Source organism: Hyaena hyaena, unplaced genomic scaffold (assembly GCF_003009895.1).
Source record: "Hyaena hyaena isolate Hyena2069 unplaced genomic scaffold, ASM300989v1 scaffold_1670, whole genome shotgun sequence".
NCBI lineage: Eukaryota > Metazoa > Chordata > Mammalia > Carnivora > Hyaenidae > Hyaena > Hyaena hyaena.
The window spans coordinates 170,120-187,670 of NW_024082305.1; the positions used below are offsets into that span (position 1 = coordinate 170,120).

The window sequence follows — 17,551 nt, forward strand, 5'->3', positions numbered from 1 at the left end:
GGGGGAGGAGCCTCACAAGGGAGCAGCCTCCTGGGGGAGGAGCTTAATGGAGGAGGAGTTGTGGAGCCTTTCTGGTTTTTATAATGATAATTGATATTTTGCCTCTCTTTGTGAGGAGCCTGGAGCTCTCATGTGTGTCCGTTTGTCAGGGCACTTCCCTTCTCTGTTCTTTGCAGTCTGTAATTAATTTTTCACTTATTTACTAAGGTAATGCATCTGCTGCCCTTGTCCCCAGCCAGAATGTAAATCTGCATGGGGACATTTGTCTGTCTTGTCCTCAAGAAAATGTTTGATGAATAGATGGCCCAGTGAACAAAAACTTCACCAGGAGGAAAGAATTTTCTTTATTTGGGAAGCATTCACCCCAAAGAATCCATTTAAAATTATTAAAGAAAACAATCCAAAGCTTTTATAAGAAGAGCTCGTTCCTTTACCCTTTTCCTTTAACATCATAAACGCTTTTTAATAGCAGGAAGAATGACTAGGTCAAAGGCAGAACAGAGCCCCAAGGCCAGGTTCTATGGACCGAATCCAGAGCCTGCTTCTCTAAGCCAATTATTTGAGACATTGGTATAAAATTCTAAATTGGTTTGCCTTCTTTCCTTCTCCCTTTTAATCTCTTTTCTTTGTCCTTCAAGGCAAAGTGCTTTGCAAGGGATAGTGGTTTTGTTCATTATCTAATTATAATTGGCCCTTATAATGAACACATTGCAGTGGGTGCCCAAACAGCCCCTCACACCCAGTGCAAGCTCCCCGAAGGAAAGTAGGAGTGACCGAGAAACAACCGAGCATTGTTATTAAAGCGTGGTCAGTACTCGTTTCACTTTTTATTTTATTTTTTATTAAACAGCACGTTTCTTATAGACCATTGGCATTGCCAATTTTCAAGCATTTCTTGTTTTAGGATTTACATATTAATAACTTAAGGAGCCATCTCCGCATACATTTGTATTCACATTATTTATGGTAATTCCCTCAGCCTCAGAAATATTTGGGAGCATTTAAATCAGCTTTTTCCAAACATGCACAAAATGTTTTCAGTCCCTGGCTTGGTGAGAAATGGTGTGAACCCTCAAGGAAAGAGCAATCTGTTATTCTCTTTTCTCCCACAGATCTTCTCGTTGGAGATAAAAATTCCTCTCTACTGTTCAGAAACAAAAGTAGCAGTGTTTGACACCCCCTGAGCTCTGGATGTCTCTAAGTGACAAACAACTGAATTTTAAATACTAGCAAATGATGTCGGCATACCAGAATTTTATGTGATGATGGCTTTTTTTGTTTCTTAATTTTTTTAACATTTATATTGTTGAGAGACAGAGCATGAGCGGGGGAGGGGCAGAGAGAGAGGGAGACACAGAATCCAACACAGGTTCCAGGCTCCGAGCCATCAGCACACGTCAACACGCCTCTCCTGTGGGTGGGGGTCAGAGTGAACCCCACATCTACCAGCACTGGCTGGCCTGAGAGCCTACTTTGGCATCTATGTGTCTTCCTCATATTGGGGAAGCATGTGCGCGCGTGCGTGTGTGTGTGTGTGTGTGTGTGTGTGTATGGGTGTGTAGTCACCAAAAAATTCTCAGTAGATGTTATTCTTCAGTCTTCTATTCCTTTACTTATAGAGGAATTTCTCTCCTTGTCACCGTTTCGTGGTTGGGAAGCTAGATCTCACAGTGTATTTTGCAAGAAATAGAAAGTAACTCTTTCAGTGTCCATTTCCCAGATGGGTAACTGGAGGCACAAAATAACAGCCTTGCATGGGGATCTGTTTCCATGATAATCAAATGCTCTGTCATTTGGTTTAGCCCCTGTGTGGGGCACGGTTACCCAAGTCAGCACAGAAGCTCATTCTGGTAAATAGCTTCTTTGTTCCTCACTGACAACACAGGTGGTACTTGTAATACGGATCCATTTACCTGAGTCATTAGCTACCGAAACCAACCAGAAAAACTATGTTTTAGTTACTTGAGAACATGTGAACCGCAGAAAAATCAAAAACATTTTCCTAAAACCTGATGGTGTGCATTCTGCATCGGCAGTGGCCGAGAGCAGCGGCTGGACTGCCTGGCCTGTGGTCTGGCCTCCTATGCTCCCAGGGGACTGGGGTAAGTAACCCCCTCCTCCCCGTGTGCTTGTCTATAAAATAGGGCGCTCTAGTGTTGCACGTATTGCTATAAACATTGGGATGCACGTGCCCCTGTGAATCAGCACTTCTGAAAGAGCCCAAGTATCCATCAACTGATGAATGGATAAAGAAGATGTGGTTTATATATAGGGTGGAATAGTACTTGGCAGTGAGAAAGAAGGAAATCCTGCCATGTGCAGTAACATGTGTGGAACTGGAGAGTACTATGCAAAATGAAATAAGTCAGTCAGAGAAGGACAGATGTCATATGTTCTCACTCAAATGTGGAACCTGAGAAATTGAACAGAAGACCATGGGGGAAGACCAGGGGAAAAATAGTTACAGAGAGGGCAGCAAACCATGAGACACTCTTAGATACAGAGAACAAACTGAGGATTGATGGAAGGCTGGGGGTGGGGGGCTAGATGGGGGATGGGCACTGAAGAGGGCACTTGTTGGGATGTGTACATAAGTGATGAATCCCGGGAATCTCCCCCCCCCCCAAACCAAGAGCACACCGTACACACTGTATGTCAGCCAGCTTGACAATAATTTTTTTTTTTTTTTTTTTTAAATGGGGAGCTCTACAGTCGGTTGAGCATCCAGCTCTTGATTTCAGCTTGGGTCATGATCTCATGGTCACGGGATCAAGCCCAATGTGGAGCCTGCTGAAGGTTCTCTCTCTCCCTCTGGTCTCCCATCCCAGTCTCAACTTATATAATGATAAGATTCCATGGAGAGCTGTATGAAACAGGTTGTGCTTGAAACAGGACCCACCCCACGGTAAGAGGCGCATACACCCCAGTATGTATTACAGCCCCTGTTATTATTACGGTTGTGGTGGTGGTTCTTCACTGGTACTCACAGAATTAAACATCACAGATGGTGTAGTCCTGAGGTTATGCCTCTACTCCGTCCGCGAATTGGAGTCTTCATTATTTTTCTAAAAGGAGTCTCACTTTTGCTCCAAACTGAAGGGTTAAGCTTGGCTACATACACATAGTAAGCAAGTTTCAGCTAAGCGAGGAAAGCGAGGTAAAGGGGAAGCACGTTTCGAAGCTTCTGTAAGAGCCAGCCCAGCAGATGTTTTCTCCGGTGGGAGCTGCTCAGAAGTGAATCCAGAAATCTCTATCTTGATTCTTTTTAACTGTCTGAAGGGTAAGGAAACAGTAGGAGGCTGTAGCTGGTTCCTTCTTTCCTCTGTCAACTGCTATTTCTGCTGTGTGCCTGAAGGCAAGGAAGAAAGAGGCGGGCCAGGGAGAGGCTGGGGCTGAGGTTTGGGCTGGATTCAAAGCCAGTGTTCAGGCAGCTTCTTGGGAAGGTGCACAGAGCCGTCTTTGAGAACCCGGTGCCCTCGGGCCGCAGTCCTGGGGCCCCCTTGCCATCAGGAGGTTCCAGAGCTGAGGGGGCCAGCTCAGAGGCCATCAGCAGCCTCAATCCTTGTCCCTGTGGCCTCCTGCATTCAACTCTTAAGGCCCGGATTTGTTTGCCTTCAGGAGCAGTGGAACAGCAATGAAATATGCAATAAAAGCATAGAGCTGGAATAGACCATTCATTCATTCATTCGCTCTCAATGACTTACTCAGTGATCATTTAAGGAATAGCTCTTGTGCTTGGTGGTAGTCAAGTCCCTCTTCTAAACCGTGAAGTCTAATGAAGGAGAGATTCTCAGAGGCAGGCAGTCATGCCACAGGATGAGTCCCAGAACACACTCAGGCCCAGGGATGCTCATAGTAGAGAGGGGCGGAGAGGCCACCTGTATCTGGGGCTGGGATTGGAGCTGGGAGCACTCCTTCTGGGGCAGTCCTAGGGACCCTTAGGCCCTGACCAGGCCCAACTCTAGAAAGCAGAAGTGGGGGAGAAGAGGGAGAGGAACGAGTGTGGAGCAGAGACGGGCAGCTAAGGCTAGTGGCTGGAATCAGGGTGCCCTCACCTCAGGAAGCAGGTGGCTCCAGTGTGGGGCATGAGTGTAAATGGGATCCCAGAGGAGGAACATCAAGGGCACCCTATGCTATTTCAGGAAACATACTTGATCTGGTAAGTCAGTGTTTCCTAAAGCATGACATGGACTGCTGCAATGTTGTCACTCCGGACGTCTGTTAAAATGCAAATTACTGAGGTATGTCCCAAGCTGATCACACTTTTCTGAAAGCAAGTCCCGCAATTTTGTATTTCAGACGTGCACCTTTGGTATTCCTTAGGCATCCTTATGTAAAGTTTGCCAGCAGAGCTGTAGGTAAGTCAGGGTACCTCCGGAAGGTTTAAGCAGAGGGCTGCCTCATGCAGGTGCTAGAGATTTGAGTTGTGTGCTAATTGGCACTCCATAGACTGGCAGTCTCCTCTCCCTAGAGCTCAAGTGACTTGTCAAGCAACTAGAGCTGTGTGCCATTTCCTGGAGAAGCCTCTGTTCCATCGTCCTTTCTGTCACAGTGATCGTGGACGTCCGCATTAAGATGAAGCCCACTATCAGCCCAGGTTCCCACCACTCTGCTGATCCACGGGGGTCTTAGAGCTTGAGGGAGAGATGGGCGGTTGATGTGTGAGCCACTGTAATCTGGGAGTGCCCGCTGCCATGGCATTGCCCACCTGCGTCTCTGTAGTGCCTTCTGCCAGATGCATAGGAATGGGGACCACCCTACTGGGTTGGGGGCGGGGGAGACAGAGTTTGCGGAAGGGTCCAGAGTTGATTGAGAAACAGAGCAGAACAAGCAGGCGTGGAGAGGGAGGAGAGAGCACAGATGCAAGAGACATTAAAGGAATATTTTTTTTACATCAGATGGGTAATGTGCCTGCGTCATAACAAGGTTTAAGGGTGGCACATGTCGTACAACAGCGTAGACACCCAACCATCACGCTTATGAACTACGAAAGGATCTGGCGAGGATGTGGAGAAACGGGCACCCTCCTACACTGTTGATGGGAATGTAAACTGGTGCAGCCCCTCTGGAAAACAGTGTGGAGGTTCCTCAAAAAATTCACAGTAGAACTCCCCTAGGACCCAACAATAGCACTGCTAGGAATTTACCCAAGGGATACAGGAGTGCTGATGCATAGGGGTACATGTACCCCAATGTTCATAGCAGCACTCTCAACAATAGCCAAACATGGAAAGAGCCTAAGTGTCCATCAACAGACGAATGGATCAAGAAGATATGGTTCATCTGTACGATGGAATACTCCATGGCAATGAGAAAGAATGAAATCTGGCCACATGTAGCAACATGGATGGACCTTGAGGGTGTTATGCTGAGCGAAATAAGTCAGGCAGAGAAGGACAGATACCATATGTTTGCACGTATAGGAAGATTAGGAGGAACTTAACAGAGGACCGAGGGGGAGAAGAAGGTGGGGGGAAATGGTGGGGGAGAGGGAGGGAGGCAAACCATGAGAGACTCTTGAATGCTGAGAACAAACTGAGGAGTGATGGGGGTGGGGGTGAGGGGGGGTGATGGGCATGGAGGAGGGCACTTGTGGGGATGAGCACTGGGTGTTATATGGAAACCAACCTTGACAATAAACTGTTAAAAAAAATAAAGGAATAAAATGACCAGAGCGAAGTGAATATCAGATCTGAGAGGCAACATACACATTGAGGAGGTGTGTCCTGTTGCTGCTTTTTGGATGCTCAGGTAGCGGGAGGCAGCACCAGATTGATACCAAATGCGTGGAAAGATGGGGGGTAGGATCATTAGGGAAGGAAGACCGGGAATTCCTTTTCACCAGTTCCTAGGATGTGCCTGAGGGTCCCCTAGGTGGAGATGTGTGCCTGGCAGCTGGCTGTAATTGCCTGAACTCTGGAAGGTGGTTCTGAGCTGGAAACAGACTCCTCGAGGAGATGCTGACCTTAGGGGATGGCACCCACCACGAGAGCCAGTGTGGCCACTTACTTTGAATCTTGTGGGCGTGAACATAAGACCCTGGAGAGCACCGAGAAGGAGTCCAGGAAAGCCAGGGCGTCTTGAGGAAAGGGTAGAGATGATACAGATAAGAGGGCAGCACGGAGAGATTCTTGCAAATAGGAGGGAGTGATTCAAACTATCAAAAGCCTCAGAAAAAGTCATGTTCTAGAAAATTCAAGAATGTTCCTGGGATTCAGCAGTTGGGAAATCATCACCGACTTTAGGGTGTTTTGATAAGGCAACTTAGTTTGCAGGAGGCGTATGAATGAAGAATGTATCATCAGCGAGCAAGCATCACAAGGAGCACCGGGATGGGTGGTTAAAAAGCGGTTGCTGCGCCCAGGCCCCGAAGGTGGGGGCTCACTAGTTCATGTGGGGTGGATTCAGGTGATCCCTGAAAGCTTCTCCGGGAAACCGATGCACATCCAAGTTTGCGACTTACTTATCTTTCAAGAGACTTGGTGGAGATAAAGAGGAAAGGGATGAGTGAGAGATAGAGAAAGGCAGGCGTCCCGTTACTGATAAATCAACAGGGAGACACCCAAGGGACGATGGCTGCAGTGAGGCCCCAGAAGGAGGCCCGGAGGAGGGTGTGGGTCCAGGCAGAGAACCGGAGGGAAGTCTCCGACTTTAAAAGCCTTGTGGACACAGTGTGGGTGTAGAGCTAAGGAATTATGTCCAATTGGGGTGGTGAAGGGGAGGCCTCGGTTTTCTTGAAGTAGAGAAAGAGGAGTGTCTAGGACAACATGAAAGCACGGGCTGAGTAGGAAGGAGACCAAAAGGGAGTGACAGAGGTTTGAGGTGGTCTTGAGGGGCCAGAAGTGGGAGCTAAGTTGTATTTAGGCTACTTTCTGCTGGTGCCAAGATTGGAGACTGTGAGTTTATAGTGGTTTTGTCTCAAATCCACGGGAATCCTCTTGAATTGCGTGCCTGGCATAGGATGGATACGATAGAGGGCATCAACCTCATGACTGCAGGGCACAGCTCGTGTGGTTACCAGGGGACTGGGAGGGGGAGCTTCAGATCATCTGCGGGGAGCTCTGGGTGTCTAGAGAAGGAAGCAGTGCCGGCAGCTAGGCTGATGGGTAGGCGCCAAGAGTGAGGCACCCATGTTGTGTTAAGATGAGGCTGTAGGAAGTTGGATGGGAAGGAGGGACAGGCAGCAAGTTTGAGATGTTTGAGGTGCATTGGTTCACATGATCAGAAAGTTCAAGGTTATGGCCACAGTGATGGGGGTGAAGGTCAGTGGTCCAAGTTCATGTGTCTAAGAATTGTTATAGGTCATGTCCATGAGTATTGAACTATCTTAGAGTCATGTGAAAGTCTCTGAGCTGGGCCCCAGTGGCTTCAGTGAATGTTGAAGGGACTGAAATCCAGATAGCTGGCTGTCCCACCTTTCCCAAGGTGAAGGATACAGCCACATGGTCAAAGTCTTTGCACAGAACTCAAGACCAGAGCCCATTCAGAGTCCTACCAGTTCCTGATCCAGTTTATTTTTCTTCTGATAGTGGATGTTTTAGGTCAGTTTGATAGTAAGTCATTATTCAATTTTAAACTAATACCACGATGAATTAAGAAATGGGAATGGTGTCTGGGTGGCTCAGTCAGTTAATCAGCCAACTTCTGATTTCAGCTAAAGTCATGATCCCGGGGTATTGTGGGGTTGAGCCACGAGTCTGGGCTATGTAGTTGGCTTAAGGTTCTCTCTCTCTTTCTCTCTCTCTCTGGTCTTCTACCCTGCTGTGCACACACTGTGTCTTTCTCTCAGAAAGGAAGGAAGGAAGGAAGGAAGGAAGGAAGGAAGGAAGAGAGGAAGGAAGGAAGAGAGGAAGGGAAGAAGGAAGGAAGGAGAGGAGGGAGGAGGGAAGGGAGGGAGGAGGGGAGGGAGGGAGGGAAGAGAGAAGGAAGGGAGGGAGCAAAGAAGAAAGGAGGGAAGAAGGGAGGAGGGAAGGAAGGAAGAGGAAGGGAGGGATGGAGGGAAGAGAGGAAGGAAGGAAGGAAGGAAGGAGGGAGGGAGGGAGGGAGGGGACGAGAGCTGGGGAGGAGATCCCGAACACGTCGCCTGCTTCACCCCTGCCTTTGCTTCAGGCCCCAGTGCTGAGAACGCTCAAGTGAGAGGCGTAGTGGGACTGTGTAAGCTCGAAGCCTCACTTAGGAAGGGCACTTGTGCACAGACTATCCCGGACACTCACCTTCAGTCACGCGTATGGTTAAAATAAAGCTCCTGAAGACAGGCTCAGCTTTGAGCTTGACATTCTCACCGACACAGCCTTCTGCCCAGGGACAAGCACTCCTTTCACAAGGGAGATTGTTAACAAGAAATGAATCCGCGAGCTTCCCCAAGAGAGAAGCCTCACATCCCTTGTCTTTGTTTCTTCCAGGCACATGCTCTGCACTCCGTATGGGCTCCAAGCCCCCCTCCCTCCTCCCTGCCTTCCTTGGGTCCCTTCCTCCCTTCTGCCCCCTCTGTCCCCTCAGCAGGACACATGGAGTGTGCATGACTGTATGAGTTTCCTAAGGCGGCTATGACTTACACTGATTTATTCTCTCACAGTGCAGGAAGCTAGACTAGTCCAAGATCAAGGTGTCAGCAGAGCCACGTGCCCTCCAAAAGCTCTTGGGAGAACCTTCTTCTCTTCTCTCCAGCTTCTGGTGGCCCCCGGTGCTTCTTGGCTGTGCCATATCTCTCTGATCTCTGCCTCATCTTTACGTGGCTTCCCTGTGTCTTCTCTTCTTGCAAGGTCCTGGTCCTTGGTCATTGATTTAGAGCTCGCCCCAGTCCGGGATGATCTCATCTCTGTTGTGTAACCTAATTACACTGCAAAGATGTAAATTACGAGGGGTGTACCTTTCAACCCACTACCGTTGAAAAAATGGTACCTGAGCAAAACCTGCTTGTGTGCTTTTGTGTTGTGAGTTCATTCCCCCCTCCTAGCTATAGATTCAGCTCCTGGGGGGAAGGAGTGGGTCTTTTGTTTCTTCCCTTCTCCTTTAGTCCCTCTACCGGGGGTACTCGGGATACTTCCCGCTCAGCCTGACCTGCTCCTCTCAAAGGGCAGACTTCCTCTGACCTCGTAACGCTTAGCTCAAGACTCCCCTTCCACATTTCTCCTTCACTCGCTTCCGTATAATATCCGCTCTGCCTCTCCGACTCCAATCTTTCTTGACATCATGGTCTCCATAAAGAGGTTAATTTTTCTCAGATTGGTCTGAATTCCCTCCTTATTGGTTTGCCAGCCTATTTAGGGTACATTCCATACATAGCTTTCGTGTGTGGTCTTAACTCATGCATTGACTTTACAGCAAACACTCTCAGAAAACTGCACGTAACAGAAGCTTCTGCTACAACGCAGGGAAAGCTGTGTTTGCTAACTCAGTCGGGCTGTCCCAAGCATATGAGTCAGCCTCACATTTGGCTGCATGAAACGGAAAATCAAACTGCGGAGGCTGAAACAAATGGAAATTTATTTGCCTCCAGTAAAAAGAAATCCAAAGGTGGAAGGGACACTGACCTTGGTGCGGAAGATCTGTGAAATCGGGACTGCCGTTTCTGGAGTCCATTGGCTTTTCTCTCACCATCATATGGAGGCTGCTGCAGATCCAGCCATTTCATCTACATTCAAAGCAAGCAGGAGTAGGAAAGTGAACTTTTCCTGTGAATTGTGCCTGCTCCTTTTTAGTAGGAAATTAAAAGCCAATGCAGAGACTCTTTCTTTTCTGAAGCTGATTTGACTCCTACCTGGTTCCACTCCCAGGTACATGGGAACCTGGGGAAGCAAGTGTGTGGGTTTCTAGCCTTCGTGGGAACCTAGGGAGAGGGGGTGGGGAAGCCTCGATGAGCTAATCACCAGCATTCGCTACTCCTCCGAGAGCTTATGTGACCCCACGTGTCCTGGTCCCTACAGGTCCTCACCACACCACCTGATGTCCTGCCTGATGACTGATAGGAATAGCTATTAATTTAGTTGACAGTAATTAACGCCGAAGTACATAATTTACCAGACGGCAGGACTTTTCCCTTTAAATACACAGATGAGGGGCGCCTGGCTGGCTTAGTCGGTTAAGCGTCCGACTTTCGCTTAGGTCATGATCTCCCGGTTCGTGGGTTCGAGCCCCGCGTCGGGCTCTGTGCTGACTGCCAGCTCGGAGCCTGGAGCCTGTTTCAGAGTCTGTGTCTCCCTCTCTCTCTGACCCTCCCTGCTCACGCTGTCTCTCTCTCTCCTAGAAATAAATAAAAATATTTAAAAAAATAAATAAAAATAAATACATACATACATACATACACACACAGATGAACGCAGTTTAGAATGTGGTGTTGGGGCCCCTGCCACCGACAGAAAGCCCCAGTGCAGTTGTGCTGAAGCTATTGTTAAGCCTGAAGAAGACTGTCCTTCAGCTGAGAATACGTCGTGTTTATGGGCGTGCCCACCGATGTTTCAGTACAGGTGTTAATAGAGAGTGTAAAGGAGAACATCGCATCTGGGGTGGCCCCTGCTGTCATTATGTCACGTTACCCAGAATTCTCTTCTCTTGGGCTCTTCCCCTGTGAGCCCAAACCTAATGGCGACGTGGGGGGAAAATGAAGGAGAGACCTGAAGAAAAAATGAATTATGCAGAGAATGGTTCATATCCATTAGTTAATTCATCAGTCATCAATGCGATATGTAAAACTTTAATATTTATTTATACAGTTTAATTCAATTTAATATATTATTTTTTAAAAAGATAGTTTTTTATTTTTTTTTTTAAGTTTATTTTATCTGTTTTGAGAGAGAGAGCACAAGCAGGGAAGGGGCAGAGAGAGAGAGAGAATCCCAGGCAGGCTCTGCACTGTCAATGGGGGGAGCCCGAGGCGGGGCTTGAGCTCATGAACTGTGAGATCATGACTTGAGCTGAAATCAAGAGTAGGATGCTTAATGGACAGAGCCACCCAGGTGTCCCCTGCCCTGCCCCAGTCAAGGACCATTGAAATGCAACTCTTTATTAGTGAAGGCTCTACCTGGGAGCATTCTTTTTTATTATTATTGAAGTATAGTTGACATACAATGTTATATCCATTTCAGGCATGCAACATGCTGATTCAACAATTCTGTACCTCATTCATGTATTCTATACATTACCCATCGCCCCCACCTCCTACCTGGCAGCCATCAGTTTGTTCTGTTTTGAAATATCTGGTTTGACCTTTGTCTTGTTTATTTTGATTTTTAGTGTCTACATAGAAGTGAAATCATATATTTGTCTTTCTCTGTCTTATTTAGCCCAATGTCCCCTTGGTCCATCCATGTTTTTGCAAATGGCCAGAATGCATGTTGCGGGCGCTGAAGTGTAATTCCTTTATTAATCCAAACTTTATCAGATTTGCTATCCAAACACTATCAGACCTGGGATGCCTACATGCTCTGACAAAAGAGAGCAAGAGAATGACCTTTAAGTTTAGAATTCTAGTTTATTAAATGGTTTTAACTTTATGTTTTCTGCTTATACACTACTGAATGTTTGCTAGGTTTCAAAAGGGAATTTATGGGTGCAGTATGGATGGGGGCTCTGTAATCCTGAATGAGGACATGCAAAATATTCCTTTGGAATTTACAGGGAAGCCCGCCCTCCCGAGGATATTTTTTCTGACGTCACACTATGAACATAGTGTCTTCTGTCCCTTCCCCTGGCCTGAGTTCAGCTGTTCCTTGGGTCCCCTGAAAATCCCATTTGTCGGTTCCGGTGTGAGAACCTGAGATTGGCCTTGGCTCAGCTCATTAACCTCCCTCCATCTCTGTCCCCTGACCTTATTACCCCAGCACTCAGTCTCAGCCATATCTAGGCTCATGCTCTTACCCTCTGAAGACTGTTCATCTCCCTCCAGGTCAGCGCAGGGCCCTCCCAAATGAGGGGAAGGGTGACTTTCCTTTGGTTTAAATAATTACACTACACCTCACATTTTTAGTTTGAAATAGCAAAGCCCACCTCCTTGGAGGAAACACATCCTCATTAACATTAGCCATTATTCCATCCATTATTATGTTCTCAGCTCTTCTCTCCACGTGAATTGTTTCTTTGTTCTGGCAGAATTCAAGGTTAGTCATCCACTTCAGTATCTGTCGTTGGTTAGTTTCTCCTTTCGCAGTGCACAGCGTATTCCTCTGGGGAGATTTATGTTAAAATAATAATAACTTACGGACTCTCCAGGCACGGGTCCCAGGCATGTACATATCCTTTTAAATTGCCAATTGACTCCAATGCATAGTCAGTTTCAGAACCTTCTTCAGTGAGCTCTTGTGAGGAAAGGACTTGGGTGAAGCCTTATCTTGCCTGTTCCATTCCTGAGGACAAATAAGAGGAGGTATTTGTATGGTAATTCCAATTGCAGTGTGCTTTAAAATGGGAGTCTTCAGTACCCTAAAGGGTGCATAGTTTGTGCATGAAATCTGCATCTGTCTGTGATCATGATGTTTTCATTGGATTCACTGTGGTTATGAAAGATGGCAAGAGTCACTTGCAGAATTGCGTGTGATCCATGTGCGTTACCAACGGAAATATTTGGTTAAGAAGTCTGTATTTAAATCTGTGGCTGGTAGAGTCAGAGATAAATTGATCTTAATTTGAAGAATGATGTTATCAGTCAGGAGATGTGTCTCCCAGGGAGGCGGGTCTACAGAGGTAGAGTTTGTCCACTTGGGAGCATTCTCGCCTACGGGAGTGGCCCACAGCCTGGAGAGCTCCCAAGTGGAATCTTGTTAGTATCATATCTTTTTTTTTTTTAATTTTTAATGTTTTATTTATTTCTGAGAGAGATAGAGACAGCATGAGCAGGGGAGGATCAGAGAGAGAGGGAGACACAGAATCTGAAGCAGACTCCAGGCTCTGAGCTGTCAGCACAGAGCCCGACGTGGGGCTTGAACCCATGAACTGCGAGATCATGACCTGAGCCAAAGTTGGATACTTAACCGACTGAGCCACCCAGGTGCCCCTTCTTTTTTTTTTTTTTCATACCTTTTAAAAAACATTTTTTTTAATGTTTTATTTATTTCTGAGAGAGAGAGAGAGAGAGAGAGAGAGCATGAGCAGGGGAGGTCTTATTAGTAAATTAAACTTCGCCAAACTTAGGAGGCTGATCCGTTCTAACAAAAGTGAAATACAATAATATTTAAACCCAGGGAGTTAATTTATTCATTTCTCATGAGGAATATGACTATTGGGCAGACCAGACCGTTGTTTGAAACTACCTCCCACCTTCTGCCTCTGTAGCAAGAAGCTACCTTATCCAGAGATCACCCCTGAGCATGGAGATAGCACAGGTGATGTTGAAGGCAATGTTTCTTGACTATTCTCTCCTAAAGAGCCATTTTAGATATTGTTTTCCCAGCTAACTGAGATTTTAATACCACGGGAATACTGCATATCTATTTAAGTGACATGCATACATCTGTGTATTATGCGCTTAAAAAGTAATTTTCTTGCTTTTCACAATGAAGCAATGTTCTCCTTCTTGAGGGTGATATGGCCCCCAGTGAGAATGCATCAATTTCTGAAATGCTGAAGTATGCACTCCATTGGGAAGATGCACCAGCAAGGTGGGCCGGGTGCTAGCATCAGCTGGCAACAGGCATCTGTTCCGGACACACTGTTTTCACCAAGACTGGCCTTTTTCTATTCTTCAAGATTTAAAATCTTCTCCACCCACTCAACCCTGTCTTTTTTTTTTTTTTTTTAATGCTTTTATTTATTTGTGAGAGAGAGAGAGAGACAGTGTAAGCAGGGGAGGGTCAGAGAGAGAGGGAGACACAAAATCTGAAGCAGGCTCCAGGCTCCAAGCTGTCAGCATGGAACCTGATGCGGGGCTCAAACCCACAAACCGTGAGATCATAACCTGAGTCGAAGTCGGACGCTTAACTGACTGAGCCACCCAGGTGCCCCTCAACCCTGTCTTTTTAACACATATCTTTTCTTTAGATGTTTTCGTTTACCCAACAGATCAGAGTCCAATCCAGTCAGCCTAGAGGAGAGTTCCACTCTCTTTCAGGTGACAACACACATATCTGCACTTTTTTTTCCCCCAGGTTAACTCTGATAGGACAATTTGGGGCCCAAGTTCTTTTTGTCTGTCCTAGGTACCCTTTGCATGGATTTACTGAATATTAGGTATATATCAAAGCATAACCCTGGTATAAGGGAAAACATCTTCCAAAGCAACGACAAAGTTTTATCTCCAAATATGAAAGGCAGAAAAAGAAGTGAACTGATCCAAAGCCAAAACCCATATTTAAATGTAAGCTCCATGACAGGAAGGAGTTTTGTCCTTTTTCTCAAAATTACAATCCCTGCACCTTGCACAGTAATAGTCCCTCAGTAATACCTGTTGAATGCAGGGATACCTTTGTATTCAGTATTTGAATTAGGATCTCTCCAGTTCTGATGTAGTGAGGCATTTGGATATAAGGGATTATATTCACTTCATTCAAAGAATATTCACCTAATACACATCCTGATGGACCCTTTATGAATTACCCAGTATATACGTAGGGAAGAAGGTAGATGGTGCTCCTGCCTTCATGGACTACAGAGAAGAGCAGGACAGAAGAGCATAAGCAGATGGATAAATACAAATGATTACCTTTCTTGGGCAAAATAATCTTGGAGGAAATCACTGGGCATTGTGCTGGTGAGCAACAGGGAGGCATTCAGAGAACACGACAGAAAGGAGCTCATGGAGAAGCCACAGAAGGATGGTCCTGCATGGGACGAGGCGCAGGAAGGGGCTTTCTCAGGCCAAGAGAACTGTGTGTGTGAAGGCTGTGGGCCTGGTGAGATGGACAAGGAAGGTGTGGTGCCCGGAGTGGAGTTGGGGCTAACACATGAGGAGAAGTTAAAGATGCATTGGGGCAGGGCGTGGGTGGAGTTTAGGGCAGACGGTAAAGTGGAGATACTTTGAGTGCCGGCCTCACGAGCAAGATCGGGGCTAGATGGCTGCCTTTGGGGATTGGTGCTATGTAGGTGGTGTTGAAGAAGCCAGGTGCACGGATGACCCTTTGGGGGAGAAATTGTGAACCTAGATGGAGCCTTGGAGAGTGTAACATCTGAGTCAGAGCTGGGGAGTCCGAGGGCCAGGCAGATGCCAGAGAGTGTGGAGCCCAGGAAGCCAAGGGAGATGGGCAGGAGAAAGTGACCAGCTGCCGGTGACGGGGGTGAGGGAGGGGCTGGAAGGGGCCAGTGACTTCGACAGTAGTGGCGTCTTGGGGTTGCTACATAGTTAGAAGTGGACTATGGAGAGTCAGGAATCCAAGTGGTAGAAAGAGCTCAAGTAGACAAGCCTTTAAGAGCTGTCCACAAAAAGAGAATGAGACATGGAAGACAAAGGACAGGCTGTGTGAGATAAGGGAGGGGACTGGGGGGTCAGAAGCAGCCCTTGCTTGCTATTGGGAGAGATCGATGACAGGGAGAAAGTCAGGAATGAACTAGAGGCTGGTGTCCCCGTTGCCCGGAGACCACTGATAACGAGGTGATGGTTCCAATCTGTGTGGTTTCCTTGAAGGCTAAAAACTGTTTTGCTTGCACTTTGTGAAATTCGGCTGTCAAATTTCATCAAAACAAAGCCATTTCTAGATGCATATTCTTAAAATCAAATTGGTTTCACCCCTTCTGATTGTATTGCCATGTGGTCCTGATACTTGGCACTTTTTTTTCTCTTCCTCAATGCCTTTCAGTGCAGTGAAATCCTTGGGATGTGAAAGGTATGTCCTGTAGCGAGCACAGCATGTTAATTTCTCTGATAGGAAAACAGCTACAGGACCGACCGCCTGACCAGAGGAAACTCCACACCGCCTGCCTCTGCCCCTGGTAGTGTAAAGATCGATTCTCAGACTACTCTGTCCTTCTCAAACATTCGGTAAACTTTTTTGCTGCTTTTGATTTCTGCTCTAAATAGTCTTGTTCAAGCATAAAGAAAGGCATTGCAGTGTTTCTCAAATAGTTAAAATCCATTGTGAGATACTAAATCTTGCTCTAATTGGTGAAGGCTTGATTTATATGTGATACAAAATAAAGGGAAAATCATAAATTGTCAACTAGGATTTCCATTTTTTATTTTGGTCCTTAAAAATTAGTACCTATGGAGGCACCTGGGTAGCTCAGTCAGTTAAGTGTCTGACTCCTGATTTCGGTTCAGGTCATGATCTCACAGTTGGTGAGTTGGAGCTCCGCCTCAGGCTCTGCATTGACCATGTGAAGCCTGCTCGGGATTCTCTCTTTCTCCCTCTCCCCCTGTGTGCTTTCTCTCTCTCTCTCTCTCTCTCTCTCTCTCTCTCTCTCTCTCTCTCTCTCTCAAATAAACTTCAAAAAAATTAGTGACTGTGGACTACTCCTCAAATCATTTTATTAACCATTAAATGATTAATGATAAATGGTAGTCATTAAAAATCATCTTGACTTTTTAGTGGGCAAGTTTATTTATGTAATGAGTCCACTGGCAAATGGAAGTGAAGATTTTTAACTTTTTCTACTTGTTCTTTGAGTTCTAGTAGCCTTGGATGGATTTATTTCCTCCCTGGCTTACAATCCTTCTTCACTATTTCCTCGCTGGCTTACAATCCTTCTTCACACCATCAGGAAGCATGTTAATTCATCCCAGAAACGCATTTAGACTTGGAAACACTGGTGTTTTAAAATACGATCATGACAGACCCAGATGAGGGTCGGGGCTTTCTGTCTTACTTTTCTCATAAGCTCAAAATGTGTGTGTGAAGCTTGCCGTCTGGAAAGCTTTGTAAACCAGACTCGTGGGGTGGAGAGCAGATCTCTACTGTTTGTCACGGAAGCTTGGGGAGGAAGGACCTGTCATCGACAGTGACACAGGGAAGACTTTATTCTTCTTTTCCTCCTTCTCCCACGACACACCATTTTGCCAGTTCTTACCCCAAACTACCTCCATCTCATGTAGTTCCTGCATCAGCGAACGTGAGATCCAGGTACCCAAGCCAGAAACACTCCTTCCACCCTGCCCAAGCATCTCATCAGTCACAAAACTAGCACATATAAAAGTTACCTACTTCGAGCTGTGTCTCCTAAAAATCTGCACAATGATACGTTCAGATTGGGTTTATTTAGGAGAAGCAAACACTTCTGTGTAAGCTTCCAACAAATCTTATGTATGTTCGGTCTAACTAAGCATACCTTTTCAGAGTTTATGAAGGAAGAAATAAGCAGTGGCCATCATAATTTTAATAACACTTTCAGTTCTGTTTAATGAAATATCTATGTATTTCATTGAGCCTATAGGTCATCGGTGAGTGTTTTCCCAAACTGTGTGCCATGGCACCCCCTGGGGGTACCTCCCGATATTTCAGATTTTCAAGGGAAACATAGCAGCCCCCGGTATCTGGCAGATACCATGCAAGCCACAAACTCATGGTAGTTCATGGTTTCAACATTAGATGACACTGCATTCCTTTCATTTTAAAGCTGAGATTTTGGCAGGCGTTGTGATGAAAATTCAAGAAATCAAGGCAGAACGGGAATTGTGAGTGGCGGTGCTGAA

General features: G+C 46.3%; 1 protein-coding gene and 1 non-coding gene across 2 annotated transcripts in view; one reads left to right on the forward strand and one right to left on the reverse strand.

Annotated features, from left to right (window-relative positions):
• Nucleotides 1-17,551, forward strand: part of LOC120226383 (adenylate cyclase type 2-like) — a gene marked incomplete at its 5' end in the record, with an annotated part of 193,035 nt that overhangs the window by 165,118 nt on the left and 10,366 nt on the right. The gene's annotated exons all lie outside the window — the stretch shown is intronic.
• LOC120226384 lies at nt 4,893-4,996 on the reverse strand. The gene has a single exon (XR_005527007.1). It is a non-coding gene; the product is annotated as a small nucleolar RNA U13 (small nucleolar RNA).